The following is a 14,154-nucleotide window of genomic DNA, read 5'->3' as shown; positions in this document are numbered from 1 at the left end:
TAATTTTCTAACAGTGGAAAATTAGGTTATTGACTGCGGATCTTTCTCCTTTTTAATGTAGGTATGTACAGCTATAAATTTCTCTGTAAGCCCTGCTTTAGCTGCATTTCACAAGTATTGTCTATTTCTTGCTTCAATTTTGACAGCTTTTGCTTCATGTATTTTAGGACTCTGTTGTTAGGCAAACATATGTTTATGATTGTTATATCTTCCTGATGAATTGACTCTTTTATCATCATAAAATGTCCTTCTTTGTCACCAGTAACAATTTCTGTCTTAAAGTTTATTTTGTCTGATATTAGTATAGCCATTCTAGCTCTTTTCGATTACTGTTTCATGATATATCTTTTTCTGTCCTTTTGCTTTCAACTTATTTGTGTCTTTGAATCTAAAGTATATCTCTTGTAGACTGTGTATTATAGGATCATGCTTTTTGTAATCTATTCTGTCAATCTCTGCCTTTTGATTGGAATGTTTAACCCATTTATACTTAATGTAATTATTAATAATATGAGATCTACATCTACCATTTTGCTATATTTTTGAGTCATTGTCTTAGTCATTGCCCTGGGTATTGGAACTTACATTTTAACATATAAAATTTGTATCTTAACGTATAAAAATCTAGTTTCACAACTTATTTTCAATAATATAAAAAAACTTTTCTCCTACATAGTTCCATTCCTTCCTGCCTCTTTTGTGTTGTTATTTTTCTACAAATTACATCTTTATACATTATATGTTCATCAACAGATTTATAATTATTGATTTATGTAGTTGTCTTTTAAATCAGAGAGGAGAAAAGAAAGAGTTATAAACAAAGTATATTTACACTGTTTTTTATCTTTACCTTTGTAGTTACCTTTACTGGTGTTCTTTATTTCTTGATGTGGCAACTTACTATCTAGTGTTCTTTCATTTCAGTATTTAATATGTCTTGTAGGACAGGTCTGCCTGTGACAAATTCTTCCCATTTTTGTTTATTTGAGAATGAAACTTCATGTCTAAAGAACAGTTTGGCTGAATATCAAATTCTTGGTTGATACTTGTTCTTTCAGCACTTTGAATATGTCATCCCACTATTTTCTAGCTTCAGTGGTTTCTGGTGAAAAATCAGCTCTTAATCTTATTGAGCATCCCTTGCACGTGATGAGTTGCTTCTTTTTTGCTACTTTCAAGATTCTTTCTTTACCTTTGATTTCCAACAGTTTATGAGGTGTCTTAGTGTGATGCTCTGAGTTTTTCCAACTTGGAGTTCATTGAGCTTCTTGGATTTGTAGATTCATGTTTGTCATCAAATTTGGGAAGGTTTCACCCATTATTTCTGCCCCTTTATCTGTTTTCTCTCTTTCTGGGACTCCCACTATACAACTAATGGTATGCTTAACAGTGTCCCATAGGCCTCTGAGGCTCTGTTCATTTTTCTTCATTTTTTAATTTCTTTCCTAAGAATGAACAGTCTCAATTCACCTATCTTCAAGTTCACTGATTCTTTCTTCAGCCTAAAGAAATTTGCTGTTTTTCCCCTCTACTACTTTTCAACCTTGAATTTTTATTTGTCTGCTTTTATAATTTCTATCTCTTTATTGGTATTCTCTATTTGGTGAGACAACATTCTCATGCTTTCCTTTAGTTTTTAAGATATGGTTTCCCTTCATTGTTGAATATATTTAAAATAGCTAATTTAAATTATGTATTTGTCTAATAAGCCCAAGATCTGGGCCTCCTCAAGAACAGTTTCTATTGATTGCTTTTACTCCCATATTTGGGGCATATTTTCTTGTTTCTTTTTATATCCTATAATTTGTCATTACAAACTGGACATTTGTATAATGTGATGTGGCAACTCTGAAAATCAGATTCTTCCTCCTCCCCATGGTTTGTTGTTGTTGCTGTTTGGTGTTGTTGCTCTTTGTTTAGTGACATTCCTGAACTAATTCTGTAAAGTCTATATTCCTTGTCTCTACTCAGCTCAGTAGTTAATAATTGTACTGTCATTTCCTTAAATGCCTTGAACCAATAAATCTGAGTCTTTGCTGAGGGGCTCTCTGTGCATGTTAGGACACACCTTTAACACTCAGCCAGTATGAATGTTCTTACAGTTCTTGTCTAGATGCAGCCATTTTTCTTTAACTGTTATAAGCCATTGGTTAATTTACAGAACTAGTTTAGAACTCTGTCTTAGCCTTCCCCTTCTGCTTATGCAGAAGCCTAAGGTCAGTCAGAAGTGACCTTCTCAGTTATTTCTTGAGCATGCATGCAGCCCTGAGTATGCACTCAAATCTGTACATGTGAACATGTGTGTAGCCTTCTAGATTTCCAGGAATATGTGACAGCTTTTCAAGGCCATCTATGAACATCTCATTCCCTAGTTTTTCCATTTATGTTTTTTAGTTAGCTTGTTATTTGTCTCAACTTTTACCATTGCCTCAGGCAGCCATGATATTAAACAACTGTTGCCAATTGTTTTTGACAAATGCCCTTGAGGAGAAGGCAGTTCACACTGGATGAGCTCTGAGTCAGGTCAAATAAAGACAAGCATTGTGAGTGAGATTTCCCAGGGAACTATAAAATAGGTCAAATTATGACAGTTCTCTAAGAATGGGGCTTTGAAAGAGCTCCAACTCTGTTCTGACTCACCCAGTGGCTACCAGGTTGCTGGTTTTCACTGCAGTTGCATAGATCAAGCACACCCAAGCCAGTCTTTACTTTTTTACTCTGTAGGCTATTAGTTTTCAAGGCTATCACAGAACTGGGGAGAGGAAGATGGGAAATGGACAAGTTAAAATACCAGAGGCAGCCACTAAGCCACTATACCTCTAGGATCTTTTCCATTTTCCAAAAGACAGTCTTTCATAAAAACCACGAATGCTTGGAGAGATCAGAAAGGGCCTTTTATCTTTTGATCTTTCCCCAATCCCATCCTATTCCAACTCCAAGGAATACCTGGTGGACACCATAATGTTGGAAACTGAATACAGACTTTGTATTAGTTTCCTATTGATGCTGTAGCAAATTGCCATAAACTTAGTGGCTTAAAACAACACTGATTATCTTACAGTCTCTTAGGTCAAAAACATGAGTACAGCGTGGCTCAACTGAATCCTCTGTTTAGAGTTTCTCAAAAAAAAAAAAAAAAAGGCAGATCAGCAGGGTTATGATACTTTCTGGAGGCTCTGGGGATGAATCTGCTTCCACGCACATTTAAGTTGTTGGCAGAATTCAGTTCCTTGTGACTATAGGGTTAAGGTCCCTGTCTCCTCACTTGTTGCTAGCTAGAAACCTTTCTCAGTTCCTTATGGTTGCCTTGCATTCCTCATTATATTGCCCACTCCATCCGCAAGTCTTTTTCATGCTTCAAATTTCTCTGACTTCCTCTTCTGCATTTAAGGGTTACTGTGATTACATTGGGTCTGCCAGATAATCCAAGATAATCTCCCTATTTTAAGGTCAACTGATTAGTAACCTTAATTGCATGTGTGAAATCCCCTTTGCCATGTAACATACTATAACCACAGGAGTAGCATCAGAGGGTGGAGATCATGACAGCCAAAATTCTGCTTATCACAGTCTGCCCTCTGGTGGCCCCTATAATTCCCATCCATTCCATATGCAAAATATATTCACCCCATCCCAAGGTCCCCAAAAGTCTCATCCCATTACAGCATCAAATCAAAGTCCAAAAATCTCATCTAAATCTCACTAGTTCAAAAGTTCCACATCTTGTCATTTACATCATCTAAACTAAGTACAGATACAGCTCTGGATATATTCCCTACAACTTCTGGGGCACAATTCCTCTCCATCTGTGGATGTATGAAACTAAAGAAACAAGTTATCTGCTCTCAACATACAATGGTGGGACAGGCATCGGGTAACAGTTAAAGACATTATGTTTTTAAAAAAGAGGAAATGGAAGGTAAAAAGGAATCATTGACCCAAAGCAATATTTAAGTCCAGCCAAACTCCATTAGGTTTCAAGGACTAGAAATAATCCTCTGTTGGCTCTCAACTTTACCTTCTGGGCTCTCAGCTTCACCCTCTGGACTCTTGGTCCCACCCTTTGAGTCATCCTCCCTTTTTTATGAAAGTTGGTATTTGTTTGTACCTAAGTATTTATATCAGCTTGCTGCCTGCCAGCAGAGTTTGGGGGATATAACAGCCTTCTTCCATTTAATATACTCTCTGTTCCTTTTGGTGCAAGCCAACAGTGTTTCTATTGGTATACAATTCTTAAGAACTTTGGGAATCTCCCACGGATGTCATGGAATGAAAGCCAGGTCCATAAAATTTTTGAAATAACTTCATCTGTTTTTGACTTCTGCTAAAATGGCTGAGGGATAATGCGCTTAAGCTTTCTAAAGACCCCCTGGTTTGATTGTGAGAATCTGTGAGTCACACATTTAACCTCTTTAGATAGCCTTTGTGTGACTGAATACTTTGACCTTGGCAATCCCAATAGACTAAGGATTTCCCAAATCATCAAGTACTGGTTCCCTTTTGTTTAATGGTTCTTCCCTCAACTTATCTCTTTCCTCTCACATTTAGCTAAAAAGAAAAAGAACAAACCAATGTGTACCTTCAACATTTTGCTTGGAAATCTCCTCAGTGAAATTTATAAGTTCATCATTCACAAGTTCCGCTTTCCACATTATTGTGGGACACAATTCTGGTAAGCTCTCTGCCACCATAACAAGGATCCTGGGTAAGTCACTTCACTTCTCAAGGTTAAAGGTTTCCTCATCTGCATATAATTCTAGTTTCAATTTTTAGGAGAGAGAATTCCACAGAATGATCTTAATCATCTTCTGAGTGGCTTTGGATTTTAGACATCACTGGATTTCACAAAAAGAAGGATGTCATCAAATCATCCAGTGGTCACATTTTGGCCAGTTCAAGGAAAGGAGGAGGGTCAGTTTGGCCAACTTGTTTGCCCATCTTTAAATCAAGAGTGGGCTGGTGGTATTTGAGATACTCTCTGGGACAGGGGTCACATCTTCTATTTCCCAATGTTCAGCACAATGCCAAGGCCTCACAGGTAACCAGGCAACGGCCAATTTTTAATTTAACAAACACATGTCTAGCACTTACTAGGCACTGTTTTAAGTGATGTGCATTGGGAGGATGGGGGGCACTATTATCAGTAACATATAGATGATGGAGTGAGGCACAGAGAAGCAAATAACTTGCCCAAGATTACAAAGTTATTAAGGAATAGGGACAGGATTTGAATCCAGGCAGTCTAACTCCAAGCACCATGCTTTTATCAACTATGTTATGCTTCCAGGGTACCATCCTTCAGGCCACCTACTCTTATTCATCCTAACAGTGGGGTTACAAGAGGAAATTTTCTCCAACCTCACCCCATTGCCTCCAACTTAAGAGTGGTGCTTGGAAGAAGGAAAGAGACTAGAATCAGAGTTTGGGAAGGAGGTAGAAAGTAAAGAAGTTGGATATTAATGAGCTTGAAACGTAAAAAGTTCAAACTCAGTCTGTTTCTGCATGACTTCTGCCTCATTGAAGCTTGAAGCTGACTTCCCAGGTCTCTAAAGTATCATCCGGGGAGGCTGAGAAATTCTAGAGTCAGAGAGCAAACAAAGTGAAAAGGGGATCAGTTGTGGTCTTCACAGAGCCAAGCCAAGCTGAACACACAGTGGGAGCCAATGAAAAAAACTTGATGGAATCATATTTTGAAATATTCTTTAATTATTGCATCTATCAGAGAGGAAGAAAGTTTTATTTAAGACCTAAACTCACTATAACCAGCCGTTCTGCCATCTAAGGGAAAATTCTTATTATTTGGAAACAGATGTCTACATTGTTGTTTCCCCTCACTGAGGCTGGTCAAGTAAAGAATGAGAAAATGTGGAAATGTTAAAGCCTCTTTCATTCTTCTGTGCTGCTGAAGGTGAGGTCGCAAACAGGCAATGTGTGGGCCCAACCTGGCTTGCAGACCTGTTTTGTTTGGCCTGTGTATTGTCAGCCTGCACAGTGGTTTCTTTCCCCTCAGTGTTTTAAATTAGACATAGTTGCCAACATATAAAAAACAGGCAAGTATCCTTGACAGATGTATTGCAAATAAGTTCTACTGTTCTTCAGCTTGCCAAAACTCTCTTAGTCTTGAATTCTGATAAAAAGTTCTTAACTTTAATGAAATTCAATGTATCAATTTTTTTCTAAAGTTACTCCTTTGTATGCCCTGTTTAAAAAACTTTTTATGAGACACATGAAGATATTATCCTATGCATTCTTCTAGAAGCTTTATTGTTTTACCTTTCACATTCAGATCTATGATACATATTGAATTAATTTTTCTGCACGGTAGGTTTTCTGGGTTCATTTTTTTCCATGTGGATATCCAATTGCTCCACCATCATTTATTGAAAAGACCATCTTTTCCACCACTGAATTATGATGGCTTTTTAAAAAAATATATAAGTCAAGGGATCATATATGTGTGGCTATGTATTTGGGCTCTCTATTCTGTACCATTAACCTATCATTTGCAACATTACACTGTCTTAATTACTGTAGCTATGTAAGTCTTGGAACCTGGTAGTCTAAATCCAAGTTCGTTCTTCCAGATTATCTTGATGATTCATTGTGCTGCACACTTAAATTTGGTGCATGTGTGTATGTAACAACCCAACTAAAAAAGTAAATAACACAAAAGGGGATTACTGTGGGATGAGGGAGGCGAGATATTGAGTCTCTCTCAAGGAATCTGACATTTATCAACACAGGTGCCTGCATAGCAATAATTTAGGGCTGCCTTTATACACAGGGTATGCAGTCTCCAATTTGCCACAGTCCCCACCATTACCCCATTGTTCCCTACCACTGAAGCAGATGGGCCAGTGCCCACTTCTCATCTTACTCCCGACTCACTTCACTCAATTTATATTGCCACCTGAACCCTGGTGATATTTGAATTAATGGACTAATTTAGCAGAACCTGTTGATACAGTTTTGACCATGTGAAGGATTATTCCTGATAATGGTAAGAAGGCTAAATTGCTATGGGTAATTGAGAGAAAGGGAGAGAAGGCTGAGGGCTCTTCTGTAACAGTTTCTCAATCTTAGCACTATTGACATTTTGGGCCAGATCATTCTTTGTTGTGGGGAATTGTCCTGTGCACTGTAGGATATTTGGCAACATCCTTGGCCTCCACCCACTAGATGCCAGTAGCATCCCCCAGTGTGACAACCAAAACTATCTCTAGGCATTGCCAAGTTGCAGACATTGCCAGACACTGCAGAGGCAGAATTGCACTCAGTTGAGAACAACTGGCCTAAACCCATAATGGAAACAGTAAGGGTAGAAGAGATCTGATGTGGGGGTAGAATAACTGGGTTAGAAATGGTTACAGGACCCCTAAAGTTCCCACCTCCTCACCTTCCTTCAGCCAGCAGAAGCAAAACAATAGATCTATAAAAAGCAAAAGGAAGAACACTTTGAGAGAGAGTGGACTATGCAGCATGGAGCCATAAAGAGGGCAACTGCATCACAAACTCCAAGGGGTGTTCTTATCATATAAAATACAAGGTGATGTCCTTGCCATGGTCAGAAATTTTTAAAAAAATAAATTTAAAAATACAACATGAACAATGTCCCCTGGAGCTGTGCAATGTGGTGGTTCTGGATATAAACTATTTAAAAGCTCTCATCTCTCTAAATATTCTACGAATTCTGCCCCATTTCCATTGCACCCCATCCTCCATACACATACACACAAATGCCTCATGTAAATGATATTTTGGGGGAAAATATATGGTCAATCTATCAAACTAATTCCTAGGAAGCCACAAGTGACTAGAGCCACAAGTGACTAGGATAAAAACATCAGTCCCTCCACCATTACCTCTGCCTCTCAGAACTTCCAGAAAGATTGGGATGCAGGCTCCCAGCACACATGGGTTGAAGTTCAAGCCAATTTCATTTGAATTTCAAAGGACCTGCATCACAATTCTCTGTATCTGTATTTAATTTACTTTGGTTTCCTTTATTCCATTCCCTATGCATTATCTTTCTTCCCCCTGGCCTTCCTTCAGCCTTGTAGTTTTTATTAACTCTAACACAAGGATGAAGGCACTCACTCTGTTTTGTAGTGCTATACCCAGGATAGAAATGGTCCACCCCAGGTACAAGAATAAGGGGTGTATTCTCTGTAGAAAATGTTAAAACAATAAAATTGACTATAAGTTAGTTGGCTTTTATCATCACCATGAACGTGTTAAGTCTAAACAATGTCAATGATAAAATACTCATCCTCCTAAAAAATATTTTGTTGGTCTACATTCTAAACAATTACTGTGGCTATTATTGAGTTTTAAAATACATATACATATATGTATTATATATGTGTATATATATACACATACGTACACACGTATGTGTGTATATATGTGTGTGTATGTGTGTGTATATATATATATACACATATATAATGTCTTCTGCTGATGATGCTAGAGGATTTTCACAGGTGAATCTTGAAACTTTTACAGTTTCTGTGTCAATTCCTTCTTTCTGCCAAATCTGCTAAGAGGATTTCAGGGCAAATAAAGGAAAATATATCTGGGTTATAATTTAATACCCAAAGATAAAGATCCTTTTCCCTCTATGTTTGAAAGAAAAATGCAATGAGGTAAACACCACTCAGAGTCTGGAAATACTTTTGTTCACACTTCCAGAACACTTCACATTTGAAAAACAATACGGCAGGGTTCTTTGAAGTTACAGTTTGCCATGGAGATGCTCTACTTGAAGCATTTTCTCCTGCAGGCTTGGTAATTTTTCAAAAGTGTTTAATAAACTCATACGGCACTCTTGTTCAAAAGGAATTGTATATTTCAGCTTCATTTCCACACTCTTTATTTCTGCCCTTTGATAGACTTCTTGATAAAAAGGGAGTCCTGCACCTCTCAGTCATCTCAGGGCCCATGACATCTCCCCTTTTAAAAAGAGCTAAAGATGGAAAAAGTCTCACATCATTCACTAGGACTCCTGCTTACCAGGGTTTAGTCACTTGTGTTCTGGGCTTTGGTCCTTTGCCCAAACACATGCCAGAAGATATATAACAAATTAAACTAGCAGGTTTGGTCCATGTTAAAACATTAGTTTACAATCTTCCAGTAAAGCATTTCCTTTCTAGGGAGTAGGAAAAATTTGGGAGAACACAAATCATTCCTTGAATACTCATGAAGTAAGCAACTTCATGCACTTCTTAAATCTTGAAAAGAGCTGTAATCTCAGGGTGGTTTATGCCTTCTCATGCAAGGCCTTCCCATTTGGCCTTGTGCCCTACCTTTGCGTCCTTCTCTGCTCCATATTCCATATCCATCTGCTATAATGTGAATGTTTGTCCCCAGCAAAACTCACATTGAAACTTAATCCCCAAAGTGGCAGTGTTGAGGGGTGGGGCCTTTGAGAGTTAATTAGGTCATGATGGCTGCCCTCATGAATGAATTAATCCATTCATGAATTAACGGGTTATCATGGGATTGGGACTCGTGGCTTTATAAGCAGCAGCAGCAGAGAGACCTGAGCTAGCATACTCAGCTCCCTCACCATGTGATATCGCCTGCCACCTTGAGACTCTACAGAGAGTCCCACCAGCAAGAATGCCCTCACCAGATGTGGCCCCTCGACCTTGGACTTCTCAGCCTCTATAACTGTAAGAAACAAATTTCATTTCTTTATAAATTATCCAGTTTTGGGTATTCTGTTATAAGCAACAGAAAACAAATTAAGACACCATCTATTACATCCACATGAGAATTTCTTTGCAGTTCCAGAATATATCATGTTCTTATCATATCCCATCTTAGCACATGCAGCTCTCTCTGCCTGGAATATCCTCTTCTTCCTAGTAAATGCCTATCCCTCTTTTAAGACTATTCCATGAAGCCTTCCTGAATCCTCATAATCTGAGTTAAATACCCGTCCTGTGTGTTCTCAGAGCAACCTGGCCTTGTGTCTTCTGGTACATACTGTGTTCATCAAAACTTTTTCCTCTGGAGCTCACAGCTAGACTACATTTCCTGGTCTCCCTTGTGGTTAACTTTTGTCAGATGATTGAATTCCAGCAAATGAAGAAAAGTGATGTGTGTTACTTCTGTGAAAGGTAATTGTATCTTCTCCACCATCTCTCTTTTCTCAAACCATTGGCTAAAGGGAGGAAACCCCCCAGCCCTAGTTGACAACGGCGCCACACATGTAAGGAGTCTGGGTCCCTGAACAACCACAAGGAAAACAGGACAACTGCAAGCATCCACCCTGGATGGTGAGGTGAATGAGATTCATTGAACTCCCAGGGTTCTTTGTTACAGCAGTTGTCCCACCCTTATACAACACAGCACCTATCCCACTCTGCACTGCAATGCATTTGTAGGTCTCTGTCCCACTGGACTGTGGGCTCCTTGGGGGAAGGAGTTGTGTCTTGTTAGTCTCATCTCCAGCTCCTAACACAGTGCTCAGTTAAACAGGAGGAACACATTAAATAAATATCGATGGAAGGAGGGTCATGGGAAGGAACAAACTCATGGACAGAAAATGTAGCACAGCAAAAACTATGCCCTGGAAACACAATTAGCCTTTGCTCTCAATCAGCTGAGACTCTGGATGAGTCAGTTTTGCCTTTCTGCATCACAGTTTCTTTCACTGTAAAATGAGATTGGCTAGTCAGTAGTTTCAGCTTTAGCGTACATCAGCATCACCCAGAGGGCTTATTAACACACAGATTGCTGGGTCCCACTACCAGGCTTCCTGATTTAGTTGGTGCAGGACAGGGGTGGCAAGAATTTGCATTTCTAATAAGTCCCTGATGATGCTGATATTGCTGGTCTGGGGACCACACTTTGAGAACCGCTTGCATAGATTATCTCAGATCCCTTTTATCTCTAAAGTAAATGATCCAGTCATCCACATCAATGCTTACGAATGGTCACGGCCTGGTGATCTCCAGCGTCCAAGCTTATGGGCCAAATGATAGATGATTCTTCCAGAGTTAGTTTGTCCTTTGGGACTACTAGATTGGAAATATCCTATGTGTAGCCCACCATTTGCATTCACAATATGGAATAAAACCCCTCACCCAATAGGAGAGGTGCCTCCCCAAATTATTCAAATTTTAAAGGTAAGAAACTGTAACTAGGGTGCCAGATTACTTGGTTGAGATTTCAAGCCAACTCTTTCCGATCCTTCCCCATCACCCCAACTCCAGCTAAGGACATCATGATGGGAATATTTTTGAACAAACGAACACTGACAAGATAAAGCAAATAACCTGGCCCCACATTAAGCCAAGTTTTCAATTTAGCAGATCTTTAAAATGCACTGTGAGTCAGCCATGATATCCCATGACTGCCAAGTGCTTACTGTGTGCAGGTATTTAAGAACCTGTCTCAGATCACCAGGAGGTGAAAGTAACCAAATCTCAGACTTTGACTTAATTGGAAAGACTCCCAACTCCTTTTCCCATCATTTTCATTAAATGCATAAGACCAAATGCAAACCACAATATATTGACACCAAGACTCCATAAAACCCACACTTAGTTATCATATATTTATTTTTAACATAGCACCCCAGTTTCACATCATGTATATTTTCCAAAGTTGGAGATCTTTAACTATGTTCTTCACAGACTTTTCAACAAGTGTGAAAAAGAGGCAGTAAGGTTAGCTTGAGTCTACAAGTCACAATCCAAATATAGGACACCTATGTTTAAGGTCAATATACATAATGTTCCCAATGCTTAGCAAATGAATGAGACTCTGGCTGAGTAAAATATTAACACAACTTGTTAGCACATTATCATGAAAAGACAGAAGGCATCAAATATATACTTTGCTGTTACACTTTTTACTGTTCAATGTACTTGTAGTGAAAAAATATACATTTTTACTTTCAAGGTTAAAATAGACCATCAGCTCATTATCTCTCTTAGCCAATAGCTATGAAGACTAAAATGGCCCTTCTTGCTTCTGGCTCACTTGAACATCTTATATGTGCTGAAGACAAAAAGGATGGCAGTGCTAAAGAAAAGGGTATACCTGGTTCCCAAGATAGGTGCGGTTGAGGTTCTCGCACAAGGTGACTTAAAACAAAAATAACACAACTCAGTTGATCCAATCTCCACACAATGGGGTTGCATAATCAACTGTTCCAGCCCCAGGGAAGAGCTCCCTGAAACAGATTTAGGATCTAGCCCTGTTGTTCAACACAGGGCTTCAGGATGGAATTGGTATCTGAAGGTTTCTTTACTGTAGTTTCCAAATTCCAATTTAAGCCCTTTTAAAGTCTGGTGTCTTCTGGTCTTCAGAGTCATAAACCCACTTCTCTAATATCCCACAGCCATGACATTAGCTTACAGCAAGACCAGAGTATTCACAAAACATGAAAAAATGAGCATTCCCCAATTACTGACAGCAGAGCAAGGCTTCTGTAACTAGAACATGTCCTGTGTATTGAAACCCTGCAATGCCTCCTAGAAAAGGTTCCTTTATCATCATGTGTGTTGGCATGTGTAGAAAATAACTATACAAGCCTAAAAGCAACTGTGTACTTCAGATGTCTTGCTCATACTAACAGACTGACTGCTTTAGGGCATGCATGTAACACAGCCTCCAAAAGCCTTTTTTAGAGGAGGGTAACAGCTCTTCAAATCTGCTTGCATTGCTTTTAAAGTCTGGCCCTCCATGTCTGCTGCTCTCGGGAAATTCACATAACCAGATGCATTTCTCCTTACAAACAAGCGAAGCAGGGTGGCTCACAGAGTAATACCCACATTCAAATTGCCATCAATGACTGACCTATCGGTGTTGGTAGGATCTCCCTTAGCTTGTGCTGAAGGAGGAACAAGACATGTGAGCTAAGGACTCCAAAAACACAAATCCCCACTTCTTACTAGGAAATTGAACCATACTGAGTCATGATACAAAAAAAAAAGTAACGAAACACCCATAACTAAAGTATAAATTCAACTGATCCTTTGAAATCAGAGTTTTAAAAGAATACCCTTGAAACAGTAAAGCAGTTAGAAAGAAAAACCAAAATTACTAGTGTTCTCTTTAAACAGAGTGGAAAAACACCTCTTAACTACTATTTGATTTTGTTCACATTCAGAATGTTCAAACCAGAACCTAATGATCCCTACTTGTCAATAATATGGGAAGCTCTGGCTGCCATGATACGTTATATTCTTTTCTTTTTATTTTTAAAACCACATTCCCTTGGTGATATCTAGTGAGAAGGTGTGATTCTAGTTTGTGTTGAACAAATGTTTTTAGCTCTAAGGTGTTACACTGTAATTGAGATCTTTCCAACTATTGCTTAAAAGAAGACATTGGCAAATGTCTGCCTTAATTGCAAAAAACACATGAATTCCAATATTATCTTATTGATCTTCTGAGTACACATCTATTATTACCATGGCTGTGAGATCATTTAAGAAACAGACAAATGTCATTTAGAAACAGACTATAGAATCAAATCACAACTAAAGAGAATGCTTTATGATAGCTCAGACAGTGGTAGGAAATCAAAGGCAAATTCACATTTTTGATTACTCACCCTAAAATACGCTGAAATTGAACATTTGTGACCCAAGTAACTAAAAATACATTGAAGAAAACTATAACTTAACTACATATTGAGTTCATTTCAATCGCAGTAGTCTATTTTAAAAACAACCTCCCATAAGGAATACAGGAATGGAATCCATTGAAAGCAACAGCTGTCAAAAACTCTGCCAAGAAACTCAGAGTAACTTATTGCATCATAAAAGGTGAGGTGTTCAGGAAAACAAATAGCTCAATCATATTCTTTTCTTTCAGATTTTGTCACTTCAATCCAAGAGAAATTTCTAGAACTAAACTCCCTAAAACATGTTTTCAAATTTAAAGACTAATTAAGTCAATGAAATTCAACATGATAAACAGAAAAAAAAAACCCTTCTAATCTATTTTTAGTATTGATAGAGGGTAGAGAATCTAACTCAAAATCCATAAAATCAGGTTGGCGCCCCAAATCTGCCACTAGTTACCTCTTTCTATGGATTTTTTGGGCCAGGAACTGTTGTTTCTTAGGGCTTTGGTTTCCCCACATGCAAACTGCAAGTGATGGGTACCAGTCCTGCCCAGCTCTGACATCCT

Source organism: Pongo abelii, chromosome X (genome assembly GCF_028885655.2).
Source record: "Pongo abelii isolate AG06213 chromosome X, NHGRI_mPonAbe1-v2.0_pri, whole genome shotgun sequence".
Taxonomy (NCBI): Eukaryota; Metazoa; Chordata; class Mammalia; order Primates; family Hominidae; genus Pongo; species Pongo abelii.
This window is presented reverse-complemented; position numbering follows the sequence as displayed.